Source organism: Callithrix jacchus, chromosome 1, assembly GCF_049354715.1.
Source record: "Callithrix jacchus isolate 240 chromosome 1, calJac240_pri, whole genome shotgun sequence".
In the NCBI taxonomy this organism is placed as follows: domain Eukaryota; kingdom Metazoa; phylum Chordata; class Mammalia; order Primates; family Cebidae; genus Callithrix; species Callithrix jacchus.
The window spans coordinates 193,486,737-193,501,295 of record NC_133502.1 but is presented as its reverse complement, the minus strand read 5'-3'; the positions used below and the strand labels follow the sequence as shown (position 1 = coordinate 193,501,295).

The window sequence follows — 14,559 nt, the reverse complement described above, 5'->3', positions numbered from 1 at the left end:
GCCTGTAGTCCTAGCTACTCGGGAGGCTGAGGCAGGAGAATTGCTTGAACCCAGGAGGCAGAGGTTGCAGTGAGCCGAGATCGTGCCATTGCACTCCAGCCTGGGTAACAACAGTGAAACTCTGTCTCAAAAAACAAACAAACAAACAAACATATTTTAGAAGTTGAAGCACAACCTAGGAAAGCATGAGCCTGGCTTTCCTACCTCTCACTTCTGTGCAGTGGGTCTGCAAAGGCTAGAGAAATGTTTTCCTGGCCAGGGAACGGAGGGTACACCCTTCTGCTTTTTTATTTTCCCGGCTACAGTCTATTCCCAGAACACAATTCATCACATGGTTCCCAGAACTCAGATTGTGCAGTGGCCATGTCATCATTGGCCGGGGCTCACAGTCACAGCAGCAGAGGCCTCCCTAAACCTCCCTCTCCTCTAGCCTCACCTGCTGTCTTCTGCTCCTCATGCCCCCGTGCTGGGTCCCCTTGCCTCACTACCCTTGCCATGATTTCATAATCCTCTCAGGCTCTGGGCAAGCAGCACTGCCCACAGTAGGACCTGATTATATAAGAAAAATACTGCAGGCTCAGCCGGGCGCGGTGGCTCAAGCCTTTAATCCCAGCACTTTGGGAGGCCGAGGCAGGTGGATCACGAGGTCAAGAGATCGAGACTATCCTGGTCAACATGGTGAAACCCCGTCTCTACTAAAAATACAAAAAATTACCTGGGCATGGTGGTGCATGCCTGTAATCCCAGCTAATCGGGAGGCTAGGGCAGTAGAATTGCCTGAACCCGGGAGGCGGAGGTTGCGGTGAGCAGAGATCACGCCGTTGCACTCCAGCCTGGGTAACAAGAGCGAAACTCCATCTCAAAAAAAAAAAAAAGAAAAAGAAAAAGAAAAATACTGCAGGCTCATCTGGGGGCTGCACTGAGGACCTGAGAATACCTTATCCTACTATACCTGCTGCACCTCATCTGATACCAGCCTCTCTGCTTTGCCCAGGGTCCATAAGCCCTGCATGCTTACTCTTTGAGGTCAGTCTGGCTCAGGGTGTGCTAGTCTGGCTGCAGAGGATCCTGCTAAGAGCCAGGACTGAGGAGCAGGGCCCAAAAGACTCCTCTGGTCCACATCTTCCCCGAGGGCATCCCTGCAGGGAGGCTGTGTGCTGCTGAGCCCTTTGTGAAGGATGGGTAGTCAGCTGAGGATCTTACTTCAGATAACTTTCACAGCTCACCACTTTCCTGAGTCAATTCCTGAGGGAACACCTTGGGAGGGCATTTCTTTTCCTTTTTTTGAAACAGAGTCTTGTTCTGTTGCCCAGCCTGGAGTGCAGTGGCACAATCACAGCTCACTGCAGCCTTGAGCTCCAGGGCTCAAATGATTCTCTCACCTCAGCCTCCCAAGTAGCTGGGACTACTGCTGTGCACCACCATGTCTGGCTCATTTTGTGTGTGTGTAGAGACAGGATCTCACTATGTTACCCAGGCTAGTCTCAAACTCCTGGGCTCAAGCAATCCACCTGCCTTAGCCTCCCAAAGTGCTGGGATTACAGGACTGAGCCACCACACCTGGTGCCTGGTTAATTTTTACATTTTTCTGTAGAGTTGGGGTCCCACTATCTTGCCCAAGCTGGTCTGAAACTCCTGAGCTCAAGTGATTCTCCTGCCTTGGTCTTCTGAAGTGCTGGGATTACAGGCATAAGCCACTGCACACAGTGGGCATTTCTTTATTTGCCACATTTTTTTTTGAGACGAAATTTTGCTTTTGTTCTTGTTGCTCAGGCTGGAGTGCAATGAGGTGATTTCAGCTTACTGCAACCTTCATCTCCCGGGTTCAAGCGATTCTCCTGCCTCAGCCTCCCTAGAAGCTGGAATTACAGGCATGTGCCACCATGCCCAGCTAATTTTGTATTTTTAGTAGAGATGGGGTTTCTCCATGTTGGTCAGGCTGGTCTCGAACTCCTGACCTCAGGTGATCCACCCGCCTCGGCCTCCCAAGGCGCTGGGAGACTACAGGTGTGAGCCACTGTACCCAGCCTATTTGCCCCATTTTACAGAAGAGCCTCCTAAGGCTCAGAGGCACCCCGTCATCTAAGGTCACATCATGGCTCAAAGTCACCTCTTCCCAGGCTGCCCCTCTGGAAGGACGGGAATGAGTGGTAGTCTTTATCCTTCTTCTCTTTGATGTCCTTTTGTTACCCCATGTCTAACAACGCTGTCAGAGGAAAGACACTTCCAGAATACCCAGGTTAAAAAAAAAAAGAGAGACAGAGAGAATAAGGAAAGGATACTGCCTTCCCCACTGTCACTGGAAATGACCAGAAGCACCTGGGGCAGGAGGACCAGAGCCACTAACTGGTTCCATGGCAAGTTGATGAACTGGGGCCACTGGGTTCTACCATGCTGTCCCTTGGGCTAAAGATGGGGACAGGGAAGGCGCAGGCCTGAGGGCCAACTCAACCTAACACACTTACTGCCACCTTATCCTCAAAGAACACACGAGATGGTCGGGCATCGTGACTCATGCCTGTAATCCCAGCACTTTGGGAGGCTAAGGTGGTTGGATCACCTGAGGTCAGGAGTTCAAGACCAGCTTGGCTAACATGGGGAAACCCCGTCTCTACCAAAAATACAAAATTAGGCCACGGATGGTGGCTCATGCCTGTAATCCCAGCACTTTGGGAGGACAAGGCAGGCAGATCACTTGTGGTCAGGAATTCAAGACCAGTCTGGGTGTGGTGGCACGTGCCTGTAGTCCCAGCTACTCAGGAGGGACTACAAGAGAATCCTCAGGAGGAGGCAAGAGAATTGCTTGAACCCAAGAGGCAGAAGTTGCAGTGAGCTGAGATTGTGCTACTGCACTCCAGCCTAGGCGACAGAGCGAGTGTCTGTCTCAAAATAAATAAATAAAAATAATAAAAATACAAAATTAGCCAGGAATGGTGCTAAACACCTATAATCCCAGCTACTAGGGAGGCTGAGGCAGGAGAATTACTTAAACCTGGGAGGTGGAGGTTGCAGGGAGCTGAAATCATTCTACTGCACTCCAGCCTGGGCAACAAGAGGGAAACTCCATCTTCAAAATAAATAAATAGGCCGGGCGCGGTGGCTCACGCCTGTAATCCCAGCACTTTGGGAGGCCAAGGTGGGTGGATCACGAAGTCAAGAGATCGAGACCATCCTGGTCAACATGGTGAAACCCCGTCTCTACTAAAAATACAAAAAATTAGCTGGGCGAGGTGGTGTGTGCCTGTAATCCCAGCTACTCAGGAGGCTGAGGCAGGAGAATTGCCTGAACCCAGGAGGCAGAGGTTGCAGTGAGCCGAGATCACACCATTGTACTTCAGCCTGGGTAACAAGAGCGAAACACCTTCTCAAAAAAAATAATAATAATAAAACAAATAAATAAATAAATAAATAAGCTCTTAGGCCAGGCACAGTGGCTCATGCCTATAATCCCAGCACTTTGGAAGGCTGAGGCAAGTGGTCACCTGAGGTCAGGAATTCGAGACCAGCCTGGCTAACATGGTGAAACACCATCTCTACTAAAAATACAAAATGAGGCCAGATGTGAAGGCTCACACCTGTAATCCTAGCACTTTGGGAGGCCAATGTCGGTGGATTACCAGAGGTCAGGAGTTCAAGATCAGCCTGACCAACATGGTGAAACCCCGTCTCTACTAAAAATACAAAAATTTAGCCAGGCATGGTGGCAGGCACCTGTAATACCATCTATTCGGGAGGCTAAGGCAGGAGAATCACTTGAAACCAGAAGGCAGAGGTTGCAGTGAGCTGAGATCACACTATTGCACTTCAGCCTGGGCGACAAAAGCAAAACTCCATCTCAATGTAATCCTAGCACTTTGGGAGGCCGAGGCGTGTGGATCACAAGGTCAGATCGAGACCATCCTGGTCAGCATGGTGAAACCCCGTCTCTACTAAAAATACAAAAAATTAGCTGGGCATGGTGGCACGTGCCTGTAATCCCAGCTACTCAGGAAGCTGACGCAGGAGAATTGCCTGAACCCAGGAGGCGGAGGTTGCGGTGAGCTGCAGTGAGCTGAGATTGCGTGCGAAACTCCGTCTCAAAAAAAAAAAAATACAAAAATTAGCCTGGTGTGGTGGTACACACCTGTAATTCTAGCTACTCTGGAGACTGAGGCATGAGAATTGCTTGAACCCAGGAGGTCGAGGTTGCTGTGAGCCAAGACCACACCACTACACTCTGGCCTGGGTGACAGAATGAGACTCTGTCTCAAAAGAATTTTTTTTTTTAGAAGAATGAATGTCAATGGCTCATCCTTGTAATCTCAGCACTTTGGGAGGTGAGGCAAGTGGATCACTTGAGGACAGGAATTCAAGATCAGCCTGGGTAACATAGCAAAAGCCTGCATCTACTAAAAATACAGAAATTAGGCCAGGTGCCATGGCTCACGTCTATAATCCCAGCACTTTGGGAGGCTGAGGCAGGCAGGTCACAAAGTCAGTAGTTCAAGACCAGCCTAACCAAAATGGTGAAATCCCATCTCTACTAAAGATACAAAAATTAGCTGGGTATGGTGGTGTGTGCCTGTAATCCCAGCTACTTGGGAGGCTGAGGCAGGAGAATCACTTGAAACTGAGCGGTAGAGGTTGCAATGAGCCAAGATTGTGCCACTGTACTCCAGCCTGGCGATAGAGACAACGTCTCAAAAAAATAAAATAAAATAAAATTGGCCTGGCATAGTGGTTCACACCTGTGGTCTCAGGTACTCGGGAAGCTGAGGAGAATAGCTTGAGCCTGGGAAGGAGTGGTTTTAGTAAGCCAAGATCGAGCCACTACACTCCAGTCTGGGTGACAGAGTGAGACCCTGTCTCAAAAGAAAAATAAAGGCTGGATGTGGTGGCTCATGCCTGTAATCCCAGCACTATGGAAGGCCAAGGGGGGTGGATCACCTGAGGTTGGGAGTTTGAGACCAGCCTGACCAACATGAAGAAACCATGTCTCCACTAAAAATACACAAAATTAGCCAAGTGTGGTGGTGCACGCCTGTAATCCCAGCTACAAGGGAGGCTGAGATAGGAGAATCGCTTGAACCCAGGAGGCGGAGGTTGTGGTGAGCTGAGATTGTGCCATTGCACTTCAGCCTGGGCAATAAGAGCGAAACTCTGTCTCAAAAAAAGAGGCACCCTTAGGGAATCGCAGTTTAGGTGCAGTCACGGCCAAGTTCAAGAACCACACCACACACAACCAGTCCCAAAAATGGCACAGAAATGGTATAAAGAAACCCCGATCACAAAGATACAACTTTCTTAAGGGGGTGGACCCCAAGTTCCTGAGGAACAAGTTCTCCTTGCCAAGAAGCACCACAAGAAGGCCTAAAGCCAAGGCCATGAGTGCACATGCCGAGGCCATCGAGGCCCTCGTAAAGCCCAAGGAGGTTAAGCCCAAGATCCCAAAGGGTGTCAGCTGTAAGCTCGATTGACTTGCCTACATTGCCCACCCCGAGCTTGGGAAGTGTGCTCGTGCCCCACATTGCCAAGGGGCTCAGGCTCTGCCGGCCAAGGCCAAGGATCAAATCAAGGCCAGGCTGCAGCTCCAGCTACAGTTCCAGCTCAGGCTCCCAAAGGTGCCCAGGCCCCTACAAAGGCTTCAGTGTAGGTATCTCTGTCTACCAATGTGAGGACAGAAGGACTGGTGCGACAGCTCCCCACAGCCCCTGGGCTGACATCTGCATGGGGCTGGGATCCTCCTGTGCTATTTGTACAAATAAACCTGAGGCAAGAAAAAAGAAAAAAAGAAATGACAATGTAGGTTGGGTGTGGTGGCCTGTGACCCCAGAATTCGGGTCACCTGCAATCAGGAGTTTAAGACCAGCCTGGCCAACAGGGTGAAACCCCACCTCTACCAAAAATACAAAATTAGCCGGGCATGGGGGTGGGCACCTGTAATCCCAGCTACTCAGGAGGCTGAGGTAAGACAATCGCTTGAACCTGGGAGGGGGAGGTTGCCGTGCACTCCAGCCTTGGTGACAGAGCAAGACTTCCTCTCAAAAATAAATAAATAAATGACGGTGTAAAGGCAAATTCTGTTTATAGCAATATCATAATAGGACATTGAATTATTACAGTGTAGTTGTCATAATTAAGTTTACAGTAGAGTGTTCTTGGGCGAAACCCAGACAAACTAAAATCATCGACTGCTTACAAAGCAGAAAGATCAGTTACTAGCAGTCGTTAGCTTACTAGTGAAAACCCAAACAGGTAAGGCTTTTTTTGGCAGTGAGTCTCAGCTTAGTGAGGACCTGAAACTCGAATTTTGAGTCTTGGTATTTTTTTTCTATCTCAAAGGGTGGAGTGGATCCCCAACTTTTTCAGTTCTTCCACCTGGTCCCTATTCTGTTATAGCACAATTGTAGCTCACTGCAGCTTCAAACTTCAGGACTCAAACGATCTTCCCAACTCAGCCTCAGCCTCCTGAGTAGCTGAAGAGGCACTTCAGCTACAGGCACGTGCTACCACACCCAGCTAATGTGTGTGTGTGTGTGTGTGTGTGTGTGTGTGTGTGTGTGTTTAGAGACAAGGAAGTCTTGCTAGGTTGCCTAGCTTGGCTCCAACCAACTCCTGGCTTCAAGCCATCCTCCTGCCTCTGCTCCCATGGAATAGTCTTTTTTTTGAGACAGTCTCACTCTGTCACCCAGGCTGGAAAGCGGTGGTGCAATCTCGGCTCACTGCAATTTCTGCCTCCCGGGTTCAAGTGATTCTCCTGCCTCAGCCTCCTGAGTAGCTGAGATTACAAGCCTGTGCCACCACACCCAGCTATTTTGTATTTTTAGTAGAGTCGAGGTTTTGCCGTGGTAGCCAGGATGGTTTTGATCTCCTGACCTTGTGATCCACCTGCCTCGGCCTCACAAAGTGCTGGGATTACAGGCGTGAGCCACCGTGCCTGGCCAATTTTTTGTATTTTAGTAGAGATAGTGTTTCGCTGTGTTGGCCAGGCTGGTTTCAAATGTTTGACTTCAGGTGATTTTCCCGCCTTGCTCCCAAATTGCTGGGATTACAGGTGTGAGCCACTGCCTGGCCTGTGGAATAGGCTTGAATGCCTTGTCTAGCTAGGGAACATTGAGCGTGTTGTATGCAGGGTAGACTGCAGCTGCAGGACCTCCTGCATGAGGGTGTTGCTGAAGACGCAGTGGAGTTGCCCTAGCGTCCTTGAGAAAGACTACCACCTTGTACTTCAACAGAGTGTGCAGCTGCTCCATAGAGCCTGCCACTCCACAGGCTGCCAACCATCAGTGCCACACTCCCAGCAAAGCAGAGCCCCTGCTGCTCTGCCCAGGGACCTGCTCAATCCTGCTCACTCACCAGAGCCCTTGATGGCCTGGGACCTTGGCTGGCAAGTCCTTGGCTTCCTTCCCTTAGCAAAATGTCCTTGAGGTTCATCCATGTTCTAGCATGTGTCAGAATTTTCTTCTTTTCAAAAAGAATTGTTTAAGGCCAGGGTGGTGGCACAAGCCTGTAATTCTTCCCAGCAATTTGGAAGGCCAAGGTGGGCAAATGGCTTAAGCCGAGGAGCTGGAGACCAGTCTGGGTAACATGGTGAAACCTCATCTCTTATCATTATTATTATTATTATCATTTGAGACAGAATCTTGCTCTGTTACCCAGGCTGGAGTGCAGTGGCGTGATCTGGGCTCACTGTAACCTCTGCTTCCTGGGTTCAAGTGAGTCTCCTGACTCAGCCTCCCAAGTACCTGGGATTATCAGCACCCATCACAACACTTGGCTAATATTTTTGTATTTTAGTACAGACAGGGTTTCACCGTGTTGCCCAGGCTGGTCTCGAACTTCTGAGCTCAGGCAATCCGCCCACCTTGGCCTCCCAAAGTGCTGGGATTACAGGCCTGAGCCACTGCGCCCAGCAGAGAATAGAAACTTTAATTAATGCACTCTCAGGCTGGGCATGGTGGTGCATGCCTGTAATCCCAGCACTTTGGAAGGCTGAGGTGAGCCACTGTGCCCTGTGTGTTTTGTTTTTTGAGACAGAATATGGCTTTCACTAGTCTGGAATGCAGTAGCATGATCATAGCCTCAACTTCCCGGGCTCAAGTGATCCTCCCACCTCAGCCTCCCGAGTAACTGGGATTACAGGTGCATGTCACCAGGACTAGCTAATCTTTTTTTTGAGACAGAGCCTTGCTCTGTTGGACAGGCCGGAGTGCACGATCTTGGCTCACCGAAACCTCCATCTCCTGGGCTCAAGCAATCCTCCTGCCTCAGCCTCTTGAGTAGCTGGGATTACAGGCATGTGCCACCATGCCCGGCTAATTTTTGTATTTTTAGTAGAAATGGGGTTTCACCATGTTGGCCAGCCTAGTCTCGAACTCCTGACCTCAGGTAATCTGCCAGCCTTAGCCTCCTAAAGTGCTAAGATTACAGGTGTAAGCTACCACACCCAGCAATTTTTTTGTATTTTCTGCAGAGATGGAATTTTGCCATGTTGCCCCAGCTGGTCTCAAATTCCTGGGCTCAAGTGATCCACCCACCTTAGCCTCCCTACAGGCATGAGCCACTATGCCTAGCCCCCAGCTAATTTTTACATTTTTTGTAAAGACAAGGTCTTGCTATGTTGTCCAGGCTGATCTCAAACTCCTGGCCTCAAGTGATCCTCCTACTCTGCTCGGCCTTTCAAAGCACCAGGATTATAGGTGTGAGCCACCACTTCCCGCCTAGCCTGTTCCATCACTTTTTACTTAATTTCACAAGTTTCCCTGACCCTGATCATTGCCTCAAATCAGTTTTTTTTCCTGACTGCTGCATTGTAGTCTTTGTCAGAGCTATGAAGGGGCACCCCCACTCTTCACTCTAGCCCCCACCTGTTTTATTTTTCTCCAGAACCCTCATCACCCCGCGGCATGTTGCCTAGGTTTTATTTTATTTTACTTAATTTTTTTGAGACAGAGTCTCACTCCGTCGCTTAGGCTGGAGTGCAGTGGCGCAATCTCAGCTCACTGCAACCTCTGCCTCCCAGGTTCAAGCAATTCGCCTGCCTCAACCCCCCGAGTAGCTGGGACTACAGGCATGTGCCACCAAACCCAGCTAATTTTTTAGTAGAGACGGGGTTTCGCCACGTTGGCCAGGCTGGTCTCAAATTCCTGACCTCGTGATCCGCCCACTTTGGCCTCGCAAAGTGCTGGGATTATAGGCGTGAGCCACCATGCCTGGCCCTTATTTATTTATTTAAGACTGAGTCCACTGCGCCTGGCCTTTTTTTTTTTTCTCATTTATTTATTTTATTTTTTAATTTTTTTTGAAAGGGAGGGGTGAGGGGGCAAAGATCTATTTATTTATTTTAAAAGGGGCATTTGAGAGTTAAATTTCCCAGGCCTTTTTTTTTTTTTTTTTTTACAGACGTGGTCTCACTCTGTCGCCCAGGCTGGAGTGCAGTGGCAAAACCACAGCTCACTGAAGCCTCGACTTCCTGGGCTGTTGATCCTCCCACCTGAACCTCCCACGTAGCTGGGACTGTAGGCATGCACCACCATGCCTGGCTAATTTTTGCATTTTTTGTAGAGACAGGGTTTTGCCACATTGCCCAGGCTGGTCTTGAATTCCTGAGCTCAAGCAATCTGCCCACCTTGGCCTCCCTCCCAAGTGCTAGGATTACAGGCATAAGCCACCATGCCCGGTCGATGGAGTGTTTTGGAAAACTCTGGGAGCAGTGGCACAGGAAAGAAGAAAGGGACTGGGGACAGGTGCCAATCCATCAACTGGTATGGACCTCCTCCCTTGGGAGGCTTACAGGTCCTGGGAAGAGGACGTCATGCTGCCGCCAGGGGGCGGCCTGGGTGCACTAAGGGTCATTTCCCCAGGGACTGCACACCTGGCAGAGCTGCCTGGGCCCCACCTGCCTACCCAGTGTCAGGGGGAGCCAGAAATACTGTATGTTTTTGACCGAACAGGCCTGGAATCCACACCCCACTGGCCAGCCCCGTCGTCTCCCTCCCTTCTCCCCAGAACACCTTAGGCAGCCCACCCCCCACATACCAAGAGGGGCTGACCTTCCAGGGGAGCAGGGACCAGTGTCAGGCCTGGTCATTCTGACTCCCGGCCATAGAAAATCTCCTTTTTCACCACTCTGGCAGCCCTGCTCCCTAAATCCTCAACTTCAGAGGCCATGGGCAGTTTTTTTTTTTTTTTTGAGACAGAGTTTCGCTCTTGTTACCCAGGCTGGAGTGCAATGGCACTATCTCGGCTCACTGCAACCTCTGCCTTCTGGGTTCAAGCAATTCTCCTGCCTCAGCCTCCCAAGTAGCTGGGACTACAGGTGCGCACCACCATGCCCAGCTAATTTTTGTATTTTTAGTAGAGACGGGGTTTCACCTTGTTGACCAGGATGGTCTCGATCGCTTGACCTTGTGATCCACCCACCTCAGCCTCCCACAGTGCTGGGATTATAGGCATGAGCCACTGCGTCCAGCATGGGCAGTTTTAAAGAAGCATAAAGCTGGAGAGTCAGGGCCACAGAGCCATTGGGCTCCAAAACCCAGTCACTGGATCCAAATGCCAGCCTGCTCAGAGATAGCTGCAAGGCCTCTCTGAGCCTCAGTTTCCCAGACTGTGGCAGAACTGGGTTTGTTTTGGGCAGGTCAGGTGTGCAGAGCACTTGGCCTGGTGTCAGGACCCAGAGAGACACCCAGACAGCTGATGAGAAGCTGGGCGTCATGGTTTGTGCCTGTAATCCCACATAGCGAGACTCTGTCTCTACAAAAACATTTAAAAGAAAGCTGAGGGCACAGGTCGGGGGTGGGGGCAGGGGAGCACGGTTCTAAGCCCAGCTTGGCTCCCCCCGTAGAGCCCTGAGAATCTGGAGACTTTCAGCAGAAGGGAAAGCCACACACACAGGTCTAGCAAGGTTGGCAGGCTGCTGGGGGATAGGGGCGGGTTGGGAAGGAGGTGGATGTCTGTCTGTGGCCTGCACCAGGCCCCTTCCCTCACTGACTGCACGACCTGGAGGCCCAAAACCTGTCCAGTCCAGACCTGCCCAGGAGGGGACCGAGGGGGGATGGGCAGCTCAGCTGGCCAGAAGGCAGAGGAGCCTATTGAGTGGGCGAAGGGGCGGCGTCCAGAGAGTTCTGGTGCAAGGGTCACTAAGCCTGTCCCGGCCCCATCCACCCCTGCCCAGGCGCCTCTGGCCCATCCCCGCCTCCACCTCTCGATGACCTGCTGCCTCTCGCCCACTGCCGCTGTGCATTTTCAAAGCGTTAGGCTAACTGATCAATTTCAGTCATTGCACAAAATCTGGAGACTTCACAAGAACAGGGTATGAAAGATATGATTTTTTAAAAAGCTCACAGATATCTCTACAGCCTATTTTAAGCTCATTCCACCTTCTGGTCACACCCTACTCTCCCTGTGTTACTCCTGGGGTGGTTGAATTTGGAGGCTGGGTGGGGTGTGCAGGAGGTCAGGTGTTCCATCAGAGGTGGAGCATGATGGGCCAACTCCAGTCTTGTGAAACCAAGCACATTGCCAGGTGGAGCCGGCTCCAGAAACCTAGGCACAGAGGGTTCCTGGGCTAAGGTGGCACTGCTGACACCACAGCCGGCCTCACAGGTCCTGCCAGCCTCTAGGCTCAGCCCCACCTGTCCCTGTCTTAGGTGGTGGGTGGGGTCTATAATGGGTCTGTTCCCTCAGGCTGGAATGCTCTGCTTGGAAGACTTCCTAAATGTCCCCCACGAATAGGGTCCATCTACCCCCCCACCCCCACCCCCGCCATAAAGCCCTAGTCCTCACTATCCACATCTGATATCTACAGGCTTGGGTGCCCTCTTTTTGTCCTCTCACAGGGTCCCTACAAGCCCCAGTAAATCCTCCGGTCACTGACTGGCTGGCTGGCTGTACCTTGGTGGAACTTCAGGATTTGGGCCTCAGTCTTAGGCACAGCCCCTTGGTCAGGGTGCTTTGGATTGAAGGTGACTTCCTGGGGGCAAGGTACCTCCTGCCCAGCCTAAGAATGGAGGGGAGGCTAAATCTGAACCCTGGCCCATTCACTTCTCAGTTGAAAGACCTCAGGCAGTTCCTTTGTTTTTTGACTTTCGGCCTCAATTTCCTCTTCCCGAAAATTGGCCTTCCAGCTGTCCTGTGCCTACAGCCAGCTTACTCCCAGGTGTCCTTCAAAAACACCCTCCACAGCCTCTTGTGGGCAGCCTTCCCCATTCTCCCCTCCCTTACTGGATTTAGCTACCCTCCCACGAGCTTGGACAGGCTTTAGGCATAATCCCAAATCGTTCCCAGGAATTATTCATGTGGCTACCTCTCCCCTCAGACTGTCTTACTCCACCCTGCACCCTGAATGCAGGTAGGTGGACCTGGCATGGACCAGGCATCTGGATTTGTGGACCAACCCATTTCCAACTTCAAAGTACCAACCAGCCGGGCGTGTTGGCTCACACCTGTAATCCTAGCACTTTGGGAGGCTGAGGCGGGAGGATCACCTGAAGTCAGGAGTTCAAGACCAGCCTGGCCAATATGGTGAAACCCTATCTCAAAAAAAAAAGCACCAATCAGCCTGTGAATGAGAAGCACTGGACTAGAGCTCTCAGTGGCCATGCTTCCCCTGGAAAACTGACTTTTCCTGAGCCCTCACTGCATGCTCACATATTGCTCAGCTCAGCACAATGTACCCAGATAGTTTAATTATTTCCCCCTTTTACATAGGAAATAACTCAGATTTGGAAAGGGGAGGTCATTTGTCAAGGTCATTTAGCAGGTTGGGGGCAGAGCTGGGGGTCTGAACCCAGGTGGATCCCTTTGACCAATGCCCTTATCTGTAGGATTCCTTCCCCCACCCTGGGGCAGGGCCTGGGTCTAGGGAGGAGGCCAGAGGGAGAGATAGGAATTCAAATTGGTGGTGCTGGTGGTGGGGGAGGGCAAGGTGCTGGGAGTGGCCAGTACTCAGGGCTTGGGCAACAGGGTGCTCTGCAGAGCCACTGGGTGGGGGCAACAGCAGGGGCAGGCACAGACCTGCTGAGTCAGAGATGCCGCAGGGACTCAAGGGGGAGGTGTTTGGCAGATGGCCATGGGCTGGGGCCCGGCAAAAGCACCCCAGGGTTGCAGGTCAAGGAGTAAAATTGAGTGCTGAGGCTCCAACCGGGACCAGGGGATGTAAGAAAGAAGAGGCCTTAGAGAGGGCAGGGGGCAACATTTTCCAGAAGGAGGGAGTGGTCAGTCTCCACAAGGTCAGGCAAGATAAGCGCTGCTGCACCCAGCCTCCCTCGTGACTGTGACCAGAGGCTATTGCCCCAGCTCAGGGGCTTCCTAGTGTCTTGGCCAGAAGGGATATGTGCCCCCGCCCCACCGCTTCCCACCATCTGAGGCCCTACTGGGTCCTGGTGATGGAGGAAGTCTCCCCAAAGAAAACTAGAAAGCTAGAATTTGGAAATTCCATGCCATTAGGCCTTGGTCCACTGCCATCCTCTTTTTATTATTATTTTTTTATTTTTTGAGACAGAGTCTCACTGTTACCCAGGTTGGAGTGCAATGGTGCGATCTCGGCTGACTGCAACCTCTGCCTCCCAGGTTCAAGCAATTCTCCCATCTCAGCTGGCTGGGTAGCTAGGATTACAGGCTCGTGTCACCATGCCTGGCTAACTTTATTTTATTTTATTATTATTATTTTTTGAGACGGAGTTTCGCTCGTTACTCAGGCTGGAGTGCAATGGTGCGATCTCGGCTCACCACAAGCTCCGCCTCCTGGGTTCAGGCAATTCTTCTGCCTCAGCCTCCTAAGTAGCTGGTATTACAGGCACGCGCCACCATGCCCAGCTAAGCTTTTGTATTTTTAGTAGAGACGGGGTTTCACCATGTTGACCAGGATGGGCTGGATCTCTTGATCTCGTGATCCACCCACCTCGGCCTCCCAAAGTGCTGGGATTACAGGCGTGAGCCACCACGCCCAGCTGCCTGGCTAACTTTTGTATTTTTGTAGAGACAGGGTTTCACCATGTTGGCCAGTCTGGTCTTGAACTCCTGACTGCAAGTGATCTGCCTGCCTCGGCCCCCCCAAAGTGCTTCGATTGCAAGCGCAAGCCACCACGCCAGGTGCTCTTTTTATTTTAGACACAGGGCCTGGCTCTCCTGCCCAGGCTGGAGTACAGTGGTGCCATCATAGCTCACTCCAGCCTCAACCTCTCCAGGCTCAAGCAGTCCCTCCACCTCAGTCTCCCAAGTAGCTGGGACTACAGGTGCCACCACCATGCCTGGCTAATTTTATTTTTTAAATTTTTTTTGGGGCTGGGGGTGGTGGCTGACGCCTGTAATCCAAGCACTTTGGAGGCCAAGGAGGGAGGATCACCTGAGGTCGGGAGTTTAAGACAAGCCTGACCAACATGGTGAAACCTCGTCTTAAAAAAATAAAAATAAAGCCAGGTGCGGTAGTTTACACCTGTAATCCCAGCACTTTGGGAGGCTGAGGCGAGTGGATCACGAAGTAAAGAGATCGAGACCATCCTCCTGGTCAACATGGTGAAACCCCGTCTCTACTGAAAATACAAAAAATTAGCTGGGCATGGTGGCGTGTGCCTCAGG

The 14,559-nt window shown here is 51.3% G+C and overlaps 2 non-coding genes across 2 annotated transcripts; both read right to left on the bottom strand.

Annotated features, from left to right (window-relative positions):
• Positions 1–296: 296 nt before the first annotated feature.
• LOC118148387 (small Cajal body-specific RNA 18) lies at positions 297–379 on the bottom strand. Its single transcript, XR_004735199.1, has one exon.
• An 85-nt stretch (positions 380–464) lies between these two features.
• Positions 465–602, bottom strand: LOC118148423 (small Cajal body-specific RNA 17). The gene has a single exon (XR_004735226.1).
• Between the last annotated feature and the right edge of the window lie 13,957 nt (positions 603–14,559).